This window comes from Crinia signifera, chromosome 4 (assembly GCF_055691185.1).
Source record: "Crinia signifera chromosome 4, ASM5569118v1, whole genome shotgun sequence".
NCBI lineage: Eukaryota > Metazoa > Chordata > Amphibia > Anura > Myobatrachidae > Crinia > Crinia signifera.
Window position 1 is genome coordinate 84,699,194 of NC_139220.1, and position 21,915 is coordinate 84,721,108.

The window sequence follows — 21,915 nt, forward strand, 5'->3', positions numbered from 1 at the left end:
ACCCCAAAATAGCAACAGAATACGTAACATGCGTTCCAAATACAAAGGGAGTCATGGAGCGCATAATCCCTCCCATAAGTATGCCTGAACTAAGGCTGGAGATTTAAGTGGGACACACGATACATACGCAGAATGAAAGCGAGGCATGGTCAGTTTCTTCATCATGGTGACGTGCGCTCTAGGCGAAAACGAGGCCGGAGACGCAAGCGGCATATATGACACGCAGTGAGGCGTGGTTAGCCTATCTATTACAAAGACGGGACGCGCGTCAGAGGCGAAAACGAGGCCTGGACAGCACACTGAAAGCGCAGGCGCAGACCTAATTAAGAGGTCTATTTAAACGGCACCCCGAGCACAATGAGAGTATGTGTCCTTCTGAGAAAGCCGCTGAAACTAAAGGCGGGGAAACGCGTTAAGGAGCTATTCACCGGTACCGGTACCCTTCATTGCCACTACTGAGCCTCTGATTGACTGCCCTACACCCCGGGAGCGTGGACGAGTCCGCCTGGCTGCACTGCATTTGCAGGGAATCTGCAGCTGAAAAATCCGGAATCTGGCAAGTTATCAAAGCTTTTCAAGTATTAACATCACTAATTGCATGTGAACTTCCATTTACGTATAGGAGCTGTGAGAGAGCTGCCTAGTGTGAATTGGACTAACCGGCTAACCTTCAGGCCAATATTATAACCACTAACCCCACTAATTGGGTACTGCATGCAAAAATACCCCTTAATATATAGGGGCTGTGAGAGAGCCACCTACTGTCTAAATTGGACTAACTGATCATTCACAGGCTAATATCAAAACTGCCATTCTTCCTAATACAGGCTGGACCAAATAATCTACTTGACACCCCCAAAGGAATCATTTCCTAATCAACCGACCCCCACCCCCCCCCCCTTTTTTTAACTATTGTTTTAAATTTATATGATTGTGTACTGTGTAACACCGGCCGGTGACTGAATGCTATCATAAAAGATATAAATTCTTTTAAATAAATTTTGTTATATTTACAAAAAACTTGAATCAGCGCTATCACTAATTTCTTTTTCATTTGTCCTTTCCACAAGGGGAGGAGTATTCCCTTGATAGTGACAGCTGCAGACTCAAGTTTATTATTGTTATATATATTGCAGATTTGCGCTCTGACAAATTGTCTTGCCTTCTAGTGGTATATATTTTATCTGTCTAAAAAAGAAAGTAAAAACTGTACTAAAAGTAGAGCTGGATAGTGAATAAATGCTGCAAAGATACATAGTCACATAAACAGAACAACACTACTAAACCCCATGCATACTGTGAACAATATCGCCTAAAAAAGGGCTTTATAAGACTAGTGTGTACACTCCATAACATTAATGATGTGTGCTCCCCTGTGTCATTAGCAAACCCCTCCCTCCTCAGAACATGTTCGGAAGATGGAGTCCTTGTTAATGATGGGTGCAGCATGACCAATGCTCACTTCGCCATTGCTCTGTAATGTTCCTGGATGGGCAAACGTGTATGCACTTGCAGATGCCGACCCCCCTGCCGGGTCCGCTAAACGGCTGATATCAGTGTCAGCAGGGATCGTGTAGGGCAGTCATTCCCAACCACGGTCCTCAAGGCACACCAACAGTGCAGGTTTTAGTGATATCCAGGCTTCAGCGCAGATGGTTTAATCAGAATCACTCAGGTACTAATTAAGTCACCTGTTTTCAAGCCTGGATAACACTAAAACCTGCACTGTTGGTGTGCCTTGAGGACCGTGGTTGGGAATGCCTGGTGTAGGGTGTATGGGGCTTAACTGCATGCCTGGCTATATTAAATTATACATTTAGTTAAAAAAGTAATTCACAATAAAAATATATATAGAACAGTAAAATGTTACAAAAATGATTCACAGTCTTGCATACTGTAAATAAGTAATAATCTTCAGCATCTTCAATCAAGAGGTTGAATATTTGATGTGCCAGGTGGGCATTTTTCTCTCTCCCTGTACAGTTCTCTCTTGATCTTTCATTCTTCTTGATCCCGAAGAACCAGGTAAGCCTTCTTGTATCATTGATCCTTCATGAATCATGGCTGCTTCTTTAATCAATTTCTCTACAAAATTCCTTTGAGGGGGAAACATTTGTTGCTGATATTATATATGTTCAGTCTAACCTTCATACTTGGGCTGTTGACTAGAAGATATCTCGTAATTTTGTTGTCAAAAAAACTCTGGAATTCTGGAATATTTTAAGTATATAATAGATAGATAGTGCATATGGAACTTCATACTGAATAAAAACTGTGCCTAAACTGTTATATACTTTACAACCTCAGGTGTCCAGGAACACATGGTGGAGCCCCCTCTATATGATGAAAGTTGGATCTCTATAACTTGTTTGGCCGTGTAATATCACCAAACATGAAGTTACTTTAGATTGCTTACTATAACTTCAGGAATCCTATAACTATTGATAAGTTCTGTGTGCTTATGGGGAAGATGTATCAAATCTTTTAAAGAGGACAGGCAACCAGTAAGCTTCTAGATATCATTTATATAGTACAGTATAGAACACATCCTCATGCATGTTAGAGAGGGGATTCGCATGGCGGGGGGGGGGGGGGGGTGGTTGGTCGGGCGACCAAGAATTATTAATCCAATTTTGTTTTTTTATTTTAAGATCCATTATAAAGGCTACAGTCATGAAGATGTGCATGGACAAAAATGGCCGTTCAGATAAATTGGTTAAAGTAAACGGATTTAACCACGTTGTCTGAACTTCCATGTTTGTCTGTTTTTCCATGTTTGGGAGCAAATGGACAATTGGCATTCACTCCCATACATTACCATGTTTTGTTTTAACCAGAAGATTGGACAAATAATCTTATAGTGTGCATCCAGCATTAACCTTATCTTCTGTTTCCAGTATATTTCAAAATAATGTTTGTCTGCTGTGGTTAAAGCCATTAGTATTATGTGAATCAGTGTTAGAAGTGGGGTGGTATACAGCCCTATGGCATACCTCTACTTCAAGTACTGGGCATAGCCTGTATAGTGCTACCATAAGTAAAGGACTTTTGGAAATGGAGTCCCCTTCCTGTACAGGAAGTTGTCCCAGCTCCTATAAATGATTTGATGGAGACAGGAAATTATTGGTGCACCAGGATACCCACGAAATTACAGCTCTGCCCATTATAGTATCCTTGTGTGCCAGCCAGATTAAGCCGTGCTGCCCTCGACTGCCTTTGCACTGTGTCTCATGTAAAATACACTGGCAGCTAGCTGCTCTGCGGGGTCCATGAAACTTTCTATGCTTCTACCACCTGAGATGAGGGTGCTTGGTGCAATGTACTGTACATTTTTATTGTAAGATTTCCAGTGTCCTTGATTTTAGTGATTATGAGGAGGTTGTATAAACCTCCCTCCCAACATCATCATTGTCCCAATAGGGACTCCTTTTGTGGTTTCCGTGGCTCCATTTTGTCATATCTATGGGGCAATGTCCCAGTCTCTCTGTCTCCTGTGAATAGACGCTGTGCTGATTCGCACCGAATCTAATCACCTCTGGTCTGCTAAGTAGACCAGCGAGTGAAAGGGGGGCTCCCAAATGCCATCACCGTTATCCTTCTCTATTCATATGATTAACTATATAAACCCGGCTGCTTTGAGTTATACTGGCATTGTTTTAGGTGCTTACTTTTCTAAGCAAAATCTTTTACTATTTGAGAAACACAGACCTAATAATCAGTGATTTCACCATTTACTTATTTATACTGTAGCTGTTTTGGACCTCTCTGCATCTCATTTTTCTATTGATACAGTACAGTTCTTTCCTTTGTCAATTTCTGCTTTGTTGGTCTAATGTGGGCACTGCATTTTGTATGTTGCCCATCCACCACAGAGCACCTAATCTCACTGATTATACCATACATTGATTATGCCACCCAAGTGAACCAGAGTCAACTGCTAGGGTGAAGCCAGCTCTAGAACCATTGACAACTATTGAATGATATACTGTATTAGGAATTAACTCATAAATTGTAAATTGTATTTTATGAGCTTTTTCCTACAAAATACCCCCCAAAATATTCAGGTTATACACAGGCTTCTACAATTTAAAGCACCATCCTGTGAGAGTAGAGCAATTTAAACATGCTTGGTATAGGCATATGACTATCAAAGAACTAAGGTTCAAAAAGGGTTGAGATTGCCTAAAGCAGTGGGTTTTTTTTTTTTTTTTTTGGAATCGTGGTGCATCAACATTTTCTTAAGACACCCCTAGGCCAAATTATTCTTATTGAGAAATTCAGAAAAAAAAACATTACATGAAGTAAATTGTGTTTATATATCATGTGGTGTCTTGTGGCGAGGGACAGGATGTATGTTATGTTATGTTATATATGTTAATATGTTATGATTGGCTGCCACAGTCACTGGTTTTGCCTTTTACATTGACCTTACATAATTTGAATTGGCCCTCGATGACCAACCCAAGGCCCCTTGCAAGTACAGTATCCTGAGGTATCCCATGGTGCCACGGCACACAGTTTGGGAACGACTAGTCTAAAGGATAAAAAGGGAAGATGGACAATCTGCTGACAATTTCTGTGTAATGAAATACACACAGATGACCAGCAGACCGGATGCCAGCTGTCAGAATACCGACAATATCATCCCGATAAAGGGAACCCCAACAGGGTTTCGGTAAGTATAACTCCCACTGCGCCCATTAACATTAACCCTCGCTCCCTTCCTGCAACCTAACTCTAAAATAACGGTCATTTAAAAAAATAGAACTTCACAATATATATTGCCAATTAACCAAGCATGTCATCATAAACATGACGTTGCCCAGACATTTGTGATGTGCAGTACAGTATATAAATTGTACATAAGAAAGCTAAGCAAATTGTGTTTCGTTTGCAAGTGTATACCACAGACTGCCTCCACATGTATTCATGGATTATTATTTATATACTTCTACAGTAATTATCAAATAGAAAACAGTCAACGTTCTCTCGAACCAAGTAAACAGCAGTACAGGCTAATTTTTCCTCATAGAATGACACTCGGAAATTGTATTTCTGCTGCGTTAGATGGGAAAATTTACTAAATACCATGCCCTGCTAATGAAAAGTCTGTATTCATCTCCATATAATCACAAGAACAGTAATAATTCTTGCTGCTAGCACAACTCTGGTTAATGACCTCCTGATGTGTTGAAGACAAACTGAACAATAAACATGTTTTTAGATATGCTGGTTGTCACCGATAACGCTCCTTCTAATATGAAGCTGGTTGAGGCATCAGTGAATAAATATTGCAAATTCTGGCGAACATCCAACATGTAAATTAATTTCAAAGCATAACCTTAGCGGCAGATTAATGATTAGTGAGTCATCAATGTGTAACAACGTATGCGCTGTGCTCAAAACAAATGTATTATTAAGTGATGCATAATGTTATTTCGCTTTAAGTATTACCAGACATCTACGGGACTATGTAAAAACCAGACCGGACCAAACTCCGGACCACCGGACAGGACATCAAAATCTGCAGTCCGGAGCTTGTAGGGTCCGGGGGGTGTCCTGTTCGGGGGGGGTGTCTTGTCGGGGGGTCCCTGTGATAGCTATCACCAGGGACATGGGGGAGGGGAGATTACAGCCTCCCCGTGTGGTCCGGACCGTCCGGTTTTTGCTACATGCCCGGACCAAACAGGGAGGCTTTATTCTACCCGTCCTCCTCTACCTGGTGACAGGTGTGACAGGCAGCCCCCCCGGACAGGACACCCCCGGACAGGACACCCCCCGGACCGGACGCTACAAGCTCCAAACTGCAGAGTTTGATGTCTGGTCCGGCAGTCCGGGGGTTTTGTCCTGGTCCGGGTTTTACCCATACCCGACATCTACTGTTTCAACTCTATGCTAGTGATATACATGAAACAAATAAACAGTATTTCTCACACAGTTATTATTATGTACATCGTGTGAGGGTAGATCCAAAAGTTGGTGTCTGACTCCTGACCATAAATAAAAGACAAATCTAAGTTCAAATGGAAATGATTTTTTTGTTTTTTATAAATACTTTTTATTGAATTTTCAATAATAAGCAATTACATAAATATTTTGTAAATAATTGTGTGAGCCACTATAAGGAGGGGGGAGGGATAAAAAAGTGGGAGGGGGTAGAAAGAAGAGGAGGCTCAGGTAGAGAAAGAGAAATGAACCTTCCAAAATAATCAGTCATATACAGTAGGTAAATATATTTCTGAAAAAATGGAACATAAAATCTAAAAATAAGTGTAAAATAAGACAAGAAACAGTTGCGATGCAAGGCAAAACAAATCTAGGCAAATTTGCAATACGGTTCCAATTGGTATTTTCATACAATTTTGGAATATAATTTTGTCGAGTGTATTACTGGAGGAGTCCAATTTTTGGTAAAAAAATTTGACTCCTGCATTAATTTCTGATATCAAAACAAAATATCATTATTTGTTTGACTTCAGACAATGAAGGAGAAGATCTATTAATCCAATGCAGTGCAGTTGTTAAGATAACTATCAATACATGGACCCTAAAAAAAATTCCTGACCTAAATACCAATTCTTGAAATTCCAACAGAGACAAGCCAGGGGTCGGGAACTAGAGTTGTGGAAAATATAAGATTAACAAAACAAACTACAGTACTTTACAATATCCCACAGTCACAAATGCAACGAAAAAACATAGCTTGTGACATTTTACATTTTATGCATTGGCCAGTCTCTAGGGCAGACATATGTTGCACACCATGCTAGCGCTGACCTATGCAGTGTACCAAGCTGGTTGCCTCAGATGGTATCTCTGCGGGCAGGATGTGGGTCACGTGGATGTTTCTGTGCAGGGTTTATCATACTACTACACAAGTATTTGCTTTCCAGTATATGCATTGGGTCCTTGTATGGCTCATCACCCACAGTGTAAACTTCGTAGTGCGCCCACCATGGCTGCCTCATCTGGTGCACTTGTGGATGGAATGAAAAATACATGGACCTGAGTATTCACTGAAATCACCCATTTTGGCTCATTTCTTTTAGAGGTGATCTATTCCACCCAGGGTAATCCTACGCAGAGCGCCTAAAATGGCTGCCGCACCTGGTACCTTGTCAGGGTGGAGTACACAACCCATGTAAGTTATTATTCAAAATGCTACATCAATCCTGCATTATACTTAAGGGTTTATTTTGTCTGTTACTGTACTATCAATATCCTCTGTATTATATGCATTGATTTTTTATGTCTGCAAAGCGCCTGGAGTCCTGTTGGAGAAAGTGTGCTATATAAATTATACTTACTTACTTACGTTGGGCAGGGGAAATGTAGGCTCTATAAATTATTCTGATATGAACTTCCTGTAGGTAAGAAGATTGTAAGAAATTTAGATTGGATTCATACTGGGATAAAAGGTCTGGTAATTAACATAGTGACGTAATATCAGCAGTCCGAGCATATGATGAAGGGAAGGGAAGCAAGTGGACATATAATACGCTGAATGTATAGGGAACAGTGGCAATTTTTTTGATGATAGAATGAAAAATGAAGGCGGGGCCTTCTAAGTTTGTCTGGTTAGGGAAAGATTGAATATACTGATTAGTAAAAACATAAAAATGCTGTTGGGATAAGCTATTGTATATGGACGTTCAGAAAAAGAAAGCAAATGTCCACCTGGATCAAATACTTTGGCTATAGAGGACAATCCTTTCTCTTTCCATTGAAGAAAATGTACATTAGTCAATGAAGAGGGAAATGCTGGATTACCCCATACTCTACATATGGTAAATAAAGAAAATTACATTTGAATTTAATATGGATCCAAGCTCTATTTGTGTCAATAAATAAACAGGAAGCACTTGCATAATATGAAAAAAACTGGAAAAAGTGTGCTTTTAATTACCGCTAGGCATCCCAATAGTGAAATCAGCAAAGTTTTCCAATTATATAGTAAACTCTTAATTTTATTCACAACGGGAGTAAGGTTCATGTCGTATAAACGTGAGAGGTCTGACGCTAATGTAACTCCCAAGTATTTAAGAGATGAATATGAGATATGAAAGCATTAAGCACAGGCATATTTGAAATAATCAGATGATCCACAAACAGGGAGAATTTTAGATTTATCAAGAGAGGATGTTAGAGTAAGCACAGTTGGTAATGAGGTAACGGGTCAAATGGTAATTATTTTTTGACAAAGTCTCCATTAACTTCAATACTGTTCTCCCATTTAAATGATTCCGTTTAGAAAAAATTCCGGTGATCTTCAAACCAGTCGTGTACAACAGTCATGACATTGTGATCAGACCCAAAAGTCTTCCCACGTTGCTTGAGTTTTGGATGAAGAAAGCAGCCACTAGGGGCAAGGTCCAGTGAATTGGGGCAGTGGTTTTTTTCTAAAATTTGGCTTAATTTTTCTTTGCTATACATTTTTTTTACTTTTAGTGATATTGTTCTATTTATTATTCAATATTTGCAAAAATAAAAGAAATATGGTGTGATTTTTCCACAGTTTTCTACTAAGACCTCTAGTACAAACATATCTAACATCAATATGGCAGACATCTACTACCACGTCAAGACATGGACTTTTGGATCCACCATCGTAGATGCATGGCTCAACAGGGTATTCAGATCCTTTGCCAATTGTGGTTCCTATCAATTGGTCTGACCCGCATAAATATTTATGTGTATTGTGGACAAAAAATGCATCCAAGTCCTGTGGGCTACTTGAGATGTAATCAGAATCATGGCATGAAAAAAATATTATGACAGCGAGTAGTTCAAATTCCTTTTTTTGGCAATGGCACATACCTTGAATTACACTGGTATGTATTGATTTTTGCCAAAATGAATTGTTCTGCTGAGTGATCTTGGTGAAGCAGAACTTTTCAGAGGCCAATAAGTGGACTTCTGCAGAGTCAGGGTTTTCATTGCTGAATTAGTGTAAAACTTAAGTGTCATAATGTGGGTTAGCGTTTTTATGAGCATTACATAGTTTGCAGTGGAGGGCACAAAATCAATTTCTCCATGTAAAAACACTTGCATCCAGAGAGGTGAATGCAATGCTGATATTTATGTGCAGTTGAGCAAATGTTTGCAATTGCATGCATAAAAATCCCCAAAAGCTTATACAATGTATACATTACAGAGTGTACCTTAAAAAAACACTATTGCTATGGTGCCTGTAGTATCAGAAATGTTCTGGAAAATTAAGGGTGTTCCTGGACAGAGGCTTGCATGCAAAACTGATGCGTTTAATGGGCATGTTATGGGAGTGTCACAGTCATGTCAGTAAAAGTTGCTGCACAATGCCACAAACATAGGAGGCCATAGACACACAAAGAAACAGCACCGGCCATAGGCCTAAATAAGCACAATCCGGTATTACTGAGAGTGGCCATCTCAGGGAAGAATTCTGTCGTGTAATTTGCATACAGTAGGTCGTGTTCTTCAGGCATGTTCATCATGTTCATCAGTGGTTGTCATCTTCTAAACACACTGCCTTGGCATCTGGAAATGGTAACAACCCCAGCATTTTGCATGTTGTCCAGTTTGTTCACCCAATTGTTTACACATAATAAACCACAATTACAATTATAATTAAGCACTAAAACAAGCAATAACATATATAATAGCTATAAATTAATAAGTACACCAAACACTTTGGGGAATTTGAGTTGGTAGTCCATCCATATGTAAAACATTTACAAAGCAGCTTTTGTGAATGGTCTGTTGGTTGTTGTCTGTTGACAATAATTTTTATTCAATCATTGGCCAACGCCTCTCATATTATTTTTAGATGGAGTATCAACCTTCTGCTTTTATTTCCTGCTCAGTATCATCCTCTTTCACCCTACTACTCTACCCCATACTGCTGGTCTGTCCGGTTCCACATACTCAGCCCCCTCCCTCCTGCAGCTGTATAGTTACCTCCTTCTCTCCTGCTAGGACCGGTCCCACCTTCCTGGCACTACCGGGCTCTCACTGCACATGCATGTTGGAGATGGGATAGGCCTTATAGAATTATTATATAGAGCTTTATGTCTTTATATTATTAGTAAGAATTCTTTCTTGTGTGGATAATCAGGGCTGGGTCTACCATTAGGCAGCTGTCTACAGGCTCCAGAATTTGGGGGGCACTCCTTAATCTGACTATCGAAAAATTAAGGCTGCCTCTGAGAAAGGCATTCTTGTTGAACTTAAGATGCCACAACCTCACTTTTATCTGAATTTCTAGAAAGTCGTTATTGTTGTGTGGGTGATGGTGGGAACATTAAGCTGATGTTTTGCCTAGGGTGAAGATAAACCTTGTACGGCCATGTGGCTAATGCATTCATTTATGAGACATATATAGTGTTATCAGAAGGACCATCGGAAAAAAAGGCAAGTTTGAGGAGAAAGTTTAGTGGTATTTTAATGAATAATAGATGGTCCTTCAGGTTGACAGATTGCATCAAATGCATTGAGCTTTATGTTATATGCCTTGTTTCTAGGTCATTTTATGTTGTCTCTAATTATGTTTAGCTTTATTATTGGATATCAATTAACTTTCAATCTACTGTAGATTATACTCTTCGTACATCTCAAAGTCTGGTGCTGACAAGTAAGTGAATCCAATATGATCAACATATCATATCATATCATATATATAGAAATCCAATCCTGCCGGCACTCTTCAGCAATAACAACTGGCCCCAGTGCCCAAAAACAAATAATACAAATGCTCCAACAAATGATAGCACTCCAGAGGCAAACAGTTCAGCAAACAAAACTTGTGTATTGCAGTTAAGCTTTCGGGGTTTGATCCCCTTCGTCAGAACACATACAACCATATATCATATATATATATATATATATATATATATATATATATATATATATATCAGAAGTAGAAGAATGACAACAGCGGCACTCAAACGGGAACTTTTCAAAAAATATATTGGTCACAGCAAACGGTCCTACGTTTCGGGGATAACACGCCCCTTTGTCAAGGTGAAAGGGGCGTGTAATACCCGAAACGTAGGACCATTTGCTGTGACCAATATATTTTTTGAAAAGTTCCTGTTTGAGTGCCGCTGTTGTCATTCTTCTACTTCTGCTATCCAGCAGTTCCAGAAGGCACCTGGGTAGTTGCCTACAAAGGAGAGTGCCAGGCCGACACCACATACTATATATATAGATATATAGATAGATCTATATATATATATATATATATATATATATATATATATATACTGTATATAGATAGATAGATAGATAGATAGATAGATAGATAGATAGATAGATAGATAGATAGATAGATAGATATAGATATACTGTATATGTCTAGTGTCCATGAGTCTCCAAAACACTGCCATCTGCTGGCAGAGAGTGAAACTACATCTCTTTTTTACACATGCACAAACACAGAAGGTAGCAGAGTCATTTTTTAAGCTTTTGCTATGAGCGTGATCGGGCTTACTTGTATAACATACAGTTGTGCTCATAAGTTTACATACCCTAGCAGAATTTGTGATCTTCTGGCCATTTGTCAGAATATATGAATAATTCACAAACTTTTCTTTCACTCATGGTTAGTGGTTGGGTGAAGCCATTTATTGTCAAACAACTGTATTTACTCTTTTTAAATCATAATGACAACAGAAACTACCCAAATGACCCTGAACAAAAGCTTACATACCATGGAGATTTTGGCCTGATAACATGCACACAAGTTGAATGGCTACTAAAGGTAACCATCCTCAGCTGTGATCTGTTTGCATGTAACCAGTGTATGTATAGAAGGTCAGTGAGTTTCTGGTCTCCTGAAAGACCCTTGCATCTTTCATCCAGTGCTGCGCTGACGTGTCTGGATTCTGAGTCATGGGGAAAGCAAAAGAATTGTCAAAGGATCTGCTGGAAAAGGAAATTGAACTGTATAAAACAGGAAAGGGATATAAAAAGATATCCAAGCAACTGAGAATGCCAATCAGCAGTGTTCAAACTCTAAATTAGAAGTGGAAAATGAGGGATTCTGTGTCAACAAAATCATGTTCAGGTAGACCCACAAAAATTTCAGCCACAACTGCCATAAAAATAGCTCAGGATGCAAAGAAAACCCCACAAATAACTTCAGCTAAAATACAGGACTCTCTGAAAAAAAAAGTGTTGTGGTTGTTTCAAGATGCACAATAAGGAGGCATTTGAAGAAAAATGGGCTGCATGGTCGAGTCACCAGAAGAAAGACATTACTACGCAAATGCCATAAAGCATCCCCCTTACAATACACCAAACAGCACAGAGACAAGCCTCAAAACTTCTAGAACAAAGTAATTTGGAGTGATGAGACCAAAACCTTTTGGCCACAACCATAAACGTTACATTTGGAGAGGAGTCAACAAGCCTATGATGAAAGGTACACCATTCCTACTGTGAAACACGGAGGTGGATCACTGATGTTTTGTGGATGTGTGAGCTACAAATGCACTGGAAACTTGGTCAAAATTGATGGCAAGATGAATGCAGCATGTTATTAGAAAATACTGGAAGAAAATTTGCACTCATCAGCCCGGAAGCTGCGCATGGGACGTACTTGGATGTTCCAACATGACAATGATCCAAAACACAAGGCCAAGTCAACCTGCCATTGGCTACAGCAGAAAAAAGTGAAGGTTCTGGAGTGGCCATCTCAGTCTCCTGACCTCAATATCATTGAGCCACTCAGGGGAGATCTCAAATGTGCAGTTCATGCAAGACGGCCCAAGAATTTACAGTGTTTCAAGTAAGGGGGTACGGCGTGGTACGGAGTAAGAAATATGTTGCAGGTACGCAGTACCACTTACCCCCTGACCCACTGTCAATTCTATTTTTATTTTAAGTCTAAATTCTATTTTTATTTTAAGTCTAAATATAATGCATCCGCAGCCAGCCCAACCAGCGTTATGATTGGTGCTGTATGCAACTACCGGCTACTGCTGATTTAGCCTTTCACATTGACAGGCATCAGCGGCACCGACAGCATGAAGAGCAGGCTCCACAATTGTAAGCACAAACTGCCCGGCTCTCCCCCAAGCAAGAGCCAACCCACCCCCAGTCATTCCCTGTTTCTCATTCCCTGTCTCCTGATGCCACGCCACTATTGTCATTTAGTCACTCCTCTAGCTTTGTGTGACCACGCCCCCTCATGACACATGGCCACGCCCATTTTTGGTAGAGGCTATCAGTACCACCAAGAAATTTTTTTTACTTGCACCACTGCAGGAACTGGAGGTTTTTTGCCAAGAAGAATGGGCAGCTTTACCATCTGAGGAAATAAAGAGCCTTATCCACAACTACCACAAAATACTTCAAGCTGTCAATGATGTTAAAGGGAGCAATGGGTAGTTTCTGTTGTCAATATGATTTAAAAAGAGTAAACACAGTTGTTCGACAATAAATGGCTTTACCTAACCATAAGTGAAAGAAAAGTTTGTGAGTTATCATATTCTCTGACAAATGGCCAGAATATCACAAATTCTGCTAGGGTATGTAAACTTATGAGCACAACTGTATGCTTACAAGAAGCATTGTCCTTAATTGTATCTGTACTTAGAAGCTGCTGAATAATTTTGCACTCTCATGTGCTTTACAGCTTCCCATAAATTCTTAGGAACGTAACTTTTCTGGTATTTCCTGTGTGCTTCTCCTATGGCTGTTCTTTTTATCTTTTTTTAACTCCACTTCAAACTTACATCTGGTATTAACAGGGAGAGAATAAAACATACACTTAAAAAGTGTTAGAGTGTATTATATAAAACAAAAATCAAGCATCCTTAAAAGCCCTTTTAATGTAGGCAGATAACAAGTTAAAGAAGGAATCCATGTAAACTTCAGAGTTCTCCATTAGAACCCTTCACCACTACCATTTCATATGAGGGTGTTGGGAACTCCTACCCGGTGACCCAACCGTTACCATAAAGTTGACTGCAACTGCTATATGAACCAAAAATATGTGCTCTGCTTATATGAAACATCATGTGATGTATCCTAATACTGGTCTTCCAACCTTGTCTATCTATTCTACATTTTCTCTGGAACATAAAAAAAAAAAACACTTGAAGAAGCTGCAGATCTTTAACATTGGCTTTCTTTGACCCTGATAGTGGAATCCTAACATGAAGAGTAACACATAAAGAAGAGTCATTTTCCTGTCCTCCTACACCCTGTTTCATACCCATCCAGTAAATGGTAATGGAGGGTTGAAATAGGGTGCATTAATACTGCATGAGTAGAACTGGAGGTTCTGTAACAAAGTGGCCTGAAGTGTGTAGTGAAAAGGTACAGGTGGGAGCAGAGAGCTTGATAAAGCAGGCATTGGTCCGGTGAAACGCGTTGGTGGTGCAGTTCGTGTTCTGGAATCTGTTGGAGATTTACCTGCTTATTTCTTTGACCACCGGGTCCCTAAATATTGGAAGTCCTTGGCTCATCATCTTCCTGTCATATTGGATACAAATAGCTGAGAGGTGGTAGGCAGGCTCCCACATCAGCCCCTCCCTCTGACGACTTACAAGAGTTAAGCTTGCTGGTTATTGGACTCCATTCATTGGGACGGTTGTGCAGTGGACAGTGCAGGTCATACCATTCTTTCTCCCCCCAACCAGGGGTCAATTCATCCACGTAAGATCTGGAATCACTGTGAATTAATAATTAATTTTTATGCTTTTTTCATTGTAATTGTGTTCCATTATTTAATATTTTTTTTTATAGGCATGAATTCATATTAAAATATTGATTATATGAAATTGATTCACCCATATCATTGGGACAGATGTAGCATGACATGAGTTTGGTGCACTGCTCCAAGTTGAGTGAAACTTGAGGAAGTGGAGATGAGAGGGGTGCAGTGTTGAAGGGGACAATACTGGATAAAGCATAGTTAAGGTAAGTCAAGTGTAGGCTAAGCATAGACTCACCAGAGACTAGATGGCACAGAGTAAAGGTGAGTAGGATGCAAGGCTGCAGCGTGATCAGGACTGAAGGCAGCAGACCAATTGGCGAACATGACCAGGGCAATTTTGGCCATGTCATTTAGTAGAAAATAATTATCTTGTTGTTGATATAGAGCATTGCAGTTATGTCTTTCCATTGCTGGCTGACCCCTCCCATATGAATTTGTATGGTGTATCACCTTTCTGCTTTTATTTTCTACCATATTTTCTATCTTATTCTCTCTGGCCTCATTTTTAGTCTATTCTTCTTTCTCTTCCATCCCCTATCTGTGACAATCACTCTTCATTTCCCCATCTGTGCCAGTCTTCTACCTTCACCTCTCTCTGCCAGTCTCTCTTCCCATTCATAGGTGTGTCAGCCATTCTTCCCTGATTCTGAATTCATGAGCCAGTTTTCTGATTTTGTCTATGCCAGATTATCTGAACTTCTCACTGTGCCAGCATTTGTGTTTTCTGTGTGTGCGGCAGCATCTCTTCTTCCACTGTCTGTGCCAGCCTTTCTGCCATTATATGCCATTTGCATGTTGCTCTATATTTTTGTTGCCTGTGATAACCTATCTTCCCTCCCTCTGCCTGTGAGAGAGTCTCTTCTCTACCCTTATCTATGCCAGTCAATATGGTGTATTCAATGCGGCCGGCACGGGGGGGGGGGGGTTATGGCGAGGATGGAGGGGAGGATTTTTGGGGGAGGATCGCCGAACATGAGCCATCCACACTGTTTAACCACTGCGCCGACTGCTCACCCTATTCAAGGTTCTGGGGGAATACTCGATGTCAGAGGACAGCGAGGATTCCACCAAACAATGAGGTTCGCGGCTAATGCAGTGAGCCCGCTGCATTTAGCCACAAGCCTCGCCGTTTTGGCGGCAGCACATGCCATTTCCACCTGTAAAAACCCAGCAAGGTGGAAACGCAGGTGCAGGGGAGTCAGTTGAATACTGACCCGCGAGCTGTGAAGCCGAGCGATCAGCACTGCTCGCCGTCACAGCTCACTTACGAGCATTGAATACACCCCTCTCTTTTCCACAACCTTGCATGTGTCAGTCTCTCTGTTCTTCCCATGTATGTAGCTCTAATTTTGCTTAGAAAACAACGGTACTATTATCTTTGTGCACAGGTGGCAGCTTTCTTTCTAGATTCCCTTGATGTACTTCCCTTACCTCCCAATACACTGTAACAAGCAAAAGATTCAGTAACTAGTTCTGACTGTGCCTCCTAACACATACATACTCCACAAATGTCTGCAAAACAGAAGAAAAACACAGTAAGTCTTTATAGGAGTGTTGGCAAATGGTTCTATTCAGACTCCTATGATACAAATACTTCCAAAGATCAGTGGCGTGACTATGAATTGGGCGCCCCCCTGCCGTTAATGGGGGGCGCCCCCCCGCGCCGCAACCCCGCTCCCCCATCCCTCACCCGCAGCCTTACCTGTCTTGCTGGTCCCGGCTCCCTTGCTGGCTTCATTCTTCTGCTATGGAGACGGACCAACACAAAATGTCCGCCCCCATACAGCAGACAGTTTCAGAGAACTGTCTGCTATATGGGGCGGACATTTTATTGTGGTCCGTCTCACTAGCAGAAGAATGACCACCACTGAAGACAGGTAAGGCTGCGGGCGGCGGATTGGCGGGCGATGGGCGGGCGGAGGATGGACGGACGGGAGGGGGCTAACTATAGCACCACAGCCCCCTGGCGCCCCCACATGCACAGCGCCCCCCCCCCACGCGACCACGGGGGCTGCAGTGCTATAGTTACGCCTCTGCCAAGATGTCTTTTTAGAGCTTCTCACACGAAGTGCTCATATGCAGGACCGGATTAAGGGCCTCATGGGCCTGGTGCTGAAAATGTTCAAGGGCCTATTATGAGAAGCATAACAATTGCATCATTTTGTGTGGGAAATATAAATACAAGTTTATTACTTATGATATATGGCCAACCAGGTGACCAATTAATGATTGTGGACTATTTTTATGTGGAGGCATGGAGCTGCAGCTCCATCCACCCCATCGTTAATCTGGCCCAGCTCATATGGAGTATGGCTAAACCACATGTAGAAAGGGAAGAAACCAAAGACCTTATTCTGGTCCACACACAATGCTGCAAAATTTGCAGCGTTGCATGTGGATATAATGCCGCCTGCATTGCCACCAATAATATATAATACACATAAATTAGGTCCCGATCCAGGCTAAAATACATGAAATACACTTAAATATCCCAAAGTGTCAGGGGGTGAAAAATTATCAGCTGATGTTAAGAACTTACAATGGACAGAATTTTAGAAAAAGACATAAAAGTAGCATCCTGGGCTGGCGTTCTGAGTCTCCCATAGATGGTATTGTCTTCATTGCGTCCACCTACAGTATTCTGGATTTTTATCAAGGCAAGATGAATACACTAGTCCCAAATGTCCTCTTATATACTTTAATTAACAATATTATGTGGGCCGGCAGAAGAAGGAGGGGGTGGTACCGGAAACACCTCTAGCCAATTGTCAGTTGCCCACTGTTAACCCAGCTGGGCTTTCAACTCGTTATACTGTAGGTTTCAATTGTCTGAGTAATTTAGGAGTTGCATAGTCACATAGATTTCCGACATCGTGTCCACCCATCTCTCCAGGTCTTAGGTTTACGATAGTGCACAGCTACTTCCAGTCTGTGCCTGGGGTGAGATGTAATAGAGTGCAAATTTTAGACTTTTGAATTTTTTATCACAAAAAACGTCCGAATTCACCTGTTTTGTCCAAACCGCAAATGTAATTTGCACGTTTTTTTTTTTGTGGTAAAATCGCACGTTTTGGCCTGTGGTGAAATTCGCACATTTCAATTCGCATTTAGATGTTTTTCCATTATAAAGTATACAATTCGCAAATGGAATAGCATGGGATTTTTGGAAATCTTTACTAAAAATCTTTAACCCCTTCCCGCCGCAGCCTGTTTTTGCCTTCCTGACAGAGCCCTTTTTTTCAAATCTGACATGTATCACTTAAGTGGGGATAACTTTTTTTTGCTTTTACTTATCCCAGTGATTTTGAGATTGTTTTCCCGTGACACATTGTACTTTAAATTAGTGGTAAATTTTGGTCGATACAGTTTTTTTTTTTTTGTGAAAAATACCAAAATGTTGTAAAAAAAATGGAAAGTTTAGCAATTTTCAAAATGTTAAATTTTCTGCTTGTGAGACAAATAATCATACCACTCAAAATAGTTAATAACTAACATAGACCATATGTCTACTTTATGTTTCCATCATTATTTCAACCTCCTTTTAATTTTTTTGGACACTAGGAGGCTTAAAATATGAATAGCAAATTCTCAAATTTTCAAGAAAATTTCAAACACTGATTTTTTTTGGGACCAGTTCAGTTCTGATGTGACTTTGAGGGACTTGTATGTGAGACACCCCCATAAATGATGCCATTTCAAAAACTGCACCCCTCACAGTATTCAAAACAGCATTTTGGAAGTTTGTTAACACTTTAGGTGTTTCACAGGAATTAAAACAAAGTGTAGGTGAAATTTCAAAATTTCATTTTTTTTGCAGATTTTCAATTTTAATACATTTTTCTAAGGAACACAGTAGATTTTACTAGAGAAATGTGACTAAAAATTGATTCCCCCAATTCTTTTGTTTTCATAAATATCCTATATGTGGCCCTAGTGTGCACGTTGACCAAACCACAGGCTTCATAATAGAAGGAGCACCTACTTGATTTTGGAGCCTCCTTTTTATGAGATTATGTTTTAGGCACCATGTAGGTTTCTAGGCACCATAAGATGCTAAAAGTTAGGAAACCCCCCACAAGTGACCCCATTTTGCAAACTACACCCCTCAGGGAATTCATCTAGGGGTATAGTGTACATTTCAAACCCCCAGGGGTTTCACCAATTGTGGTACAACTGGGCAGTGAAAATGAAAAATTAAATTTTTTACACAAAAATGCAGTTCTGGCTCAAAATTTTTCATTTTCACAAGGAATGAAGGAGACAAAGCACCCCAAAATCTGTGCCCCAATTTCTCCCGAGTACGGCAATGCCTCACATGTGACCAAAAAATACCATTTGGGTGCATGGCAGGACTCAGAAGGGAAGGAGTGATTTTTGGATTTTGCAGCTCAGATTCTGGTGGAATGTTGGTGGGTGCTATGTCGCATTAGCAAGACCCCCGAAGCACCAATACAGTGGAACCCCCCCACAAGTGACCCCATTTTGCAAACTACACCCCTCAGGGAATTCATCTAGGGGTATAGTGTACATTTCAAACCCCCAGGGGTTTCACCAATTGTGGTACAACTGGGCAGTGAAAATGAAAAATTACATTTTTTACACAAAAATGCAGTTCTGGCTCAAAATTTTTCATTTTCACAAGGAATGAAGGAGACAAAGCACCCCAAAATCTGTGCCCCAATTTCTCCCGAGTACGGCAATGCCTCATGTTTGACCAAAAAATGGCAAGACTCAGAAGGGAAGGAGTGATATTTGGATTTTGTAGCACAGATTCTGGTGGAATGTTGGTGGGTGCTATGTCGCATTAGCAAGACCCCCAAAGCACCAATACAGTGGAACCCCCCCACAAGTGACCCCATTTTGCAAACTACACCCCTCAGGGAATTCATCTAGGGGTATAGTGTACATTTCAAACCCCCAGGGGTTTCACCAATTTTGATACAACTGGGCTGTGCAAATGAAAAATTACATTTTTCTACACAAAAATGCAGTTCTGGCTCAAAATTTTTCATTTTTATAAGGTATGAAGGAGAAAAAGCACCCCAACATCTGTGCCCCAATTTCTCCCGAGTATGGCAATGCCTCATATGTGACCAAAAAATACCAGTTGGGTGCATGGCAGGACTCAGAAGAGAATGAGTGATTTTTGGATTTTGCAGCTCAGATTCTGGTGGAATGAATGGTGGGTGCTATGTGGCATTAGCAAGACCCCCGAATACGGTGAAATGATGAACCTAATAATCCATAGATGTGTGGTATATTTTAAAACACTCCTTTATACATAGGCCGGGTTTGTCGGGGCAAGTTTCACAGTGGAAAATAGTATCCTTTCTTATTCCCTTTTTATAGCAAACTTTGCACCTTTTTTGTGTCCTGCCCTTTTTCGCAGTGGAGGGGATTTCGTTAGGAAAATGCTGCCCTGGTACAATACGGGGGCCAGTACTAGAAGTTCTGGGGGCCCTCTGCCTGCTGGTTCCCAAATATTAGGCCCTTTATGACTTCCTCTTGAAAGTGCATAAATGTCTCCCTATGGCTGGTAGAACGGAATAGCACGTACGCGTTATACAGTGCCGGATGATATACACGGCCAGCTTCTTGTACCAGATTTTTGTTTTCCGCAGGGCACTGTACGGCTTCAGTACCTGATCTGAAAGATCCACTCCGCCCATGTACTTATTGTAATCTAGGATACAATTCGGTTTTGAGGTGTGGGTACTGGTACCTCGTACAGGGACGGAGGTGGTACTGTCTCCGTGAATTGTTGTCAGTATAAGGACATCCCTCTTGTCCTTATATTTGACCAACAACATATTTTCGGTGCATATTCCCCTGCTTTCACCCCTTCTCAGTACTTGGGCAATGTGCGTTTTTGGGAGGCCTCTTTGGTTCTTGCGCACAGTACCGCAAGCTGCTGTACCTCTTGAACCAAGGGCCTTAAACAGGGGGATGCTAGTGTAAAAGTTATCCACATAGAGGTGATAACCTTTATCCAGGAAGGGGTGCACTAAATCCCAGACAATTTTTCCACTAACACCTACGAGGGAGGGGGGCATTCTGGCGGTTCAATTCTTGAATCCTTCCCTTCATATACCCTAAACCTGTGGGTGTACCCTGAGGTGCTTTCACACAGTTTATACATTTTTATGCCATACCTTGCCCTCTTACTGGGAAGGTACTGGCGGAATTTAACCCTTTCTTTAAAATGTATAAGGGACTCGTCGATACAAATACATTTTTCAGGGATGTACAACTCTGCAAATTTGGCACTGAAATGATCAATGACCGGCCTGACTTTGAATAGCCGGTCAAAGGTGGGATCATCTCTGGGTGGGCACTGTGCATTATCGGTGTAATGTAAAAATTTAAGGATTATCTCAAAACGAGTCCGAGTCATGGCCATACGGTAAAGTGGGGTGCTGTACAGAACATCTGTACTCCAATATTGCCTAATTTCTGGCTTTTTTACTATGCCCATATGTAACACCAGACCCCAAAACGTCATCATCTCTACTGCATCTACAGGGGTCCACCTAGCAAATGATGACGTGGGGTTTTGAGCAATAAACTGCGGGGCATATAAATTACTTTGGTCCACCATTAAATTTATAAAATCATCAGAGAAAAATAATTTGAAAAAGTCAATTTCTCTGAGACCTGTTGAATCAAATTGGATTCCTGGGATGGCCAAAAACTCAGGAACCTGGGGCTCTAAATTGTCTGGTGGTGGGGTCCATACGGGATCAATCATTTGTGGGGGGTCTCAGCTGCTCTACGGGGGCGTCTTTGAGGGGGTCCCTCATCACTAGAGGAGGAAGAGGAGCTTAAGACGAATCCTTCAAATTCCCCGCTTGCATCACTGGCTGTGTCAGAGTCAGAGGCAAGCATGGCATATGCCTCCTCCGCTGAATACATTCTTCTGGATGACTGGGATGACATTTGGGATGACATTTGGGATGACATTTGGGATGCCATTTTTATTTTTGTGTTTCTGTAAGTGTAATCTTTCAACACGTGTATAGTGTAGGGGGGGTACAAACTTTATTTCAACACGGGGGGTATGTAGTGTGTAGTGTGTATGTAGTGCAGAAAAAAAATACTTTATACAGGAATTTGATCCCAATAAAAAAAAAATATTGAAGGGGTTAAAAAAAAAAAAAAAAAAGATCCTGCGTCAAAAATTGAGCACAGATGTTGGTCAGTAACGTCCGTCACTG